The 3,848-nt window shown below is 39.3% G+C and overlaps 1 pseudogene across 1 annotated transcript; it reads left to right on the top strand.

Annotated features, from left to right (window-relative positions):
* Nucleotides 1–377: 377 nt before the first annotated feature.
* LOC102920799 (immunoglobulin kappa variable 4-1 pseudogene) lies at nt 378–1,119 on the top strand (annotated as a pseudogene). The gene is made up of 2 exons (XR_013049644.1): nt 378–445; nt 650–1,119. The product of XR_013049644.1 is annotated as an immunoglobulin kappa variable 4-1 pseudogene (transcript).
* The last annotated feature ends 2,729 nt before the right edge of the window (nt 1,120–3,848 follow it).

Below are 3,848 nucleotides of genomic sequence, written 5' to 3'. Positions count from 1 at the left end.
TTTCTTAATGTAAGTTTCCTAATTTGTTGTCATAATTTTTTGAACATATTGTTTCCCTAGGACAATCAATCTGAGATAGCTCTCCTAATGTGTCTGTACAAGTCACCTGATTTAAATATGTCTTGGATTTTAACCAGAGCATTTATTGAGATCCTAGTAGATTTTTGTTGTAGAGTTATAAGCCAATATCTTTCAGTGATTTCTTATGCTCTCTGTTATGGTATTTTTGGCTGTTGATTGACAGCAGCCTCTCTCACACACACTGCCCAGGCATCCGCCTTTGTATTTGCTGACTGCTTTGCATGGGCCCCTCCAGCCTAGACCAGCTGCTCAGAATTTATAAACCAGGCCTTTTCAGTGAGAACAGAGATGCATCAGACCAACAAGGGGAGCAGGATGGAGTCACGAACCCAGGTCCTCATGTCCCTGCTGCTCTGGGTGTCTGGTGAGAAATTTTAAAGTATTATAACCTATTTAGAGTCACTCATTTGTGTATAAAAAATTTACATTGTGTCAGGCTGTAATAATACTTATGCAATAATACTTTGACAATATAGCATTACAAGGACATTAAATGAAAAATTTAATCTGTATTGAATTCTGTAGTTTTTTGTTAATTATGCATGATCTTTGATATTCATGATTGCAGGTGCCTGTGCAGATATTGTGATGACCCAGTCTCCATCCTCCCTGGCTGTGTCAGTAGGAGAGAAAGTCGCCATCAACTGCAGGTCCAGTCAGAGTCTCACTTCAGGCTCCAGTCACTACTTGGCCTGGTACCAGCAGAAACGAGGGCAATCTCCTAAACTGCTGATCTACTATGCTTCTACTCGGTACACTGGAGTCCCGGATCGCTTCACAGGCAGTGGATCTGGGACAGATTACACTCTCACCATCACCAGTGTCCAGGATGAAGATCTGGCAGATTACTTCTGTCAGCAGCATTATAGTAATCCTCCCACAGTGCTTCAGCCTCTAACAAAAACCTCCTCTGAGATTCACCAGCTGCCTGCACCACATACAGCCCTGGACCTGCACACTTCCACTTCCCCCTTATGGCTGAGAGCCGGTGAGCCTGAAACATTGATGAAAATGTTTGCAACTCCCAGCAAAATATAATGGTTTTAATGTCTCTTATGTCTTTTGGTATGAAAAACCTTTATAAAAAATGTGAAGGAGAACTCAGCATTATCTTGCTATTTTTTTCTGTAACCTATTACCCCAAACTGCTGATGACTATGAGGGAATTATCTTTTATAGCTCTGGAATTTGGTGTCCATCATAAGAGTCTATGGGCTGAAGTGATTATTATGACAAACTGCATTTCTGTTGGAGGCTGGAGAAAGTGTGTTTCTTGTTTTTCTATATTCTGGATTTCTTACTTCCTTACTGTTGCCCATTTCTTTTAATTTCGCTTTTCCTTTCCATAAATTCTTTTAACTTTTATTACACTAAGTTAATAAGTTAACTCTACGTGTACTTGTGTGTATGTTTTAGGTGTACATGTGACATGTCATAGCTGTGGAAATCAGAGGACACTTGGACTTGTGTTATTGGTTGTTGTTTTTTTTCACTCTTTTACTCTGGTCTTTGGGGGGCCTGCCACCAGTTCCCAAATGAATACATGGAGGCTTATTCTTACTTATAAATGCCTGGCTTTAGCCTGGCTTGTTTCTAACCAGCTTTTCTCAGTTTAAATTATCCTGTCCATCTTTTGCCCCTGGACTTTTATCTTTCTCTGTTTCTGTATATCTTTTTTAAAACTTTCTTCCCCATGGCTTGTTGTGTAGCTGGGTGGCTGGCCCCTGGAGTTCTCCTCTCTCCCTCTCTCTTATTTTTTGATCTCTCCCAGATTTATCCTCCTATTTATTCTCTTTGCATGCCAGCACCACTTATCCTTTCTCCTGCCTCACTATTGGCCATTCAGGTCTTTATTAGACTAACAAGGTGTTTTAGATGGGCAAAGTAACATAGCTTTACAGAGTCAAACAAATGTAACATAAAAGAATGCACCACATCTTTGTGTCATTAAAGAAATATTCCACAGCATAAACAAATATAATACATCTTTAATTAATACTCTACAGCAGGCTTTTCTCTTTGTCATTTGGGTTCTGGGGATCAAACACAGGTTTGACATTAGGTTTGATGGCAAGTGTCTTTGTCATCAGACCCATCTTGCTTCTTTTTAAAATATTTTATTGATGTAAATTCATTGAACACAATTTTCTTAAAAGCAATGTTTTTCAGGTATGTCATATATTTTGACCATATGCACTAACCATCCCCATTTCTCCTTTCCTCTCTTGCTATCTTTTTTCCCTAGTCTCTCTTCTACTTTTATCTGTATCTCTCATACATACCCACACCCACCCATCCAACACATACGTATACATAAACATATATGCACATATACATCATACATATACATATATAGATACATGAATATCCACATGCATACACATATCTACACATGTATATACACAATGAACTCATATATACACATATACACACAGGATATTTATGTACTTTAAATCTGCAAAGGTGGGAAAATGTGATCATTCTTGTCCTTGTTTCTGGGGTCACATCTCCCTCTGAAGTCTCTGTATCTGATTTCCAATTGTGGAAACTGGAAAATCTCCCTCCACTCTAATGTTGAATATAATTTTGTGTCAGCAGATGCTGTCTTCCAGTCTTTATATTTCATATCAATTAATACAGCTTAATGTTTTTTAAAGGAGACAATTTTGTGCTCCAATGTAAAAAATGTGCTAACTAATCATTTTCATATTCTGTTTAATATAGTATATGTTCATATATAAGTAGACATTAGCCACTAAACAAATGATAATGAAGCTACAGTCTGAAGACCCAAGAAAGTAGCTAAAAAGCACAAGTCTAGGGTGAGTGCATGGATCTCTCTGGTAGTGGGAAATAAGATGAATTTTATGGGCAGATGGGCAAGTGGGGGCAGGAGCAAGGGAATCAGTCATGGCAGAGATGAGGTGAAGGGAGAGATGGTGGGGAGACATAGCTGGGATTGGGGGCCACTTTGGGATTGTTTGGAAACCTACTACAGTGGAAACTTCCTGGAATCTATGGAGGTGAGACTAATGAGACTGTTGTATTGGGGGATATGTCCATCACTTGTAGCCACGTGAGGCTTCCACTAGTAGGACTAGGTTGCATTCAATTGTGCTTTGGCCAAGGGGTTCCCATGGAAATCCCATCCCTCCAAACCCAGGCTGTTGATAAAGCATGATTTTGCTCTCTGCAATCTCAAAGAAGGGCCCCATTGCAGAGGCTCTGTAGCTGGAAGTTTCTCTGGTCTAGCCCAGCCCTGCAGTTGGGATGAATCTCTCCCACCCACATCCCACAGTTGCTTGGTCCCACGTAAACATATGGAAGCTTATATTATTTACAAACTGTATGACCTAGGGGTCAGGCACTTGTTAGCTAGCTCTTATAACTTAACTCAACCCATTTCTCTTAATCTATATATATATATATATTTTGCCACATGGTCATGGAGTTACTGGTCTGCTGGTATCTTGTTGCTCCTTGGGTGGCAGGCCAGCATCTCCCTTAACTCTCCCCTTCTTTGTCTCATCTTAAGTTTGAATGTACCACCTAATCCTATCCTGCCCTACCATAGGCCAATGCAGCCTTATTTTTCAACCAGTCAGAGCAACACATATTCACAGCATACAGAAAGACATCCTACATCACTTCCCCTTGTCTGTCTAATCATAAAAGAAGATTTTAATTTTAATATAGTAAAATTACATATAACAAAACATTTATCAAGAAAAAATTATATTTATAATATCTAGTCTATTTGCATTTGG

Source organism: Peromyscus maniculatus, chromosome 3 (genome assembly GCF_049852395.1).
Source record: "Peromyscus maniculatus bairdii isolate BWxNUB_F1_BW_parent chromosome 3, HU_Pman_BW_mat_3.1, whole genome shotgun sequence".
Classification (NCBI taxonomy): Eukaryota; Metazoa; Chordata; class Mammalia; order Rodentia; family Cricetidae; genus Peromyscus; species Peromyscus maniculatus.
The sequence above is the reverse complement of the archived record's forward strand: the minus strand, read 5'-3'. Positions and strand labels throughout refer to the sequence as shown.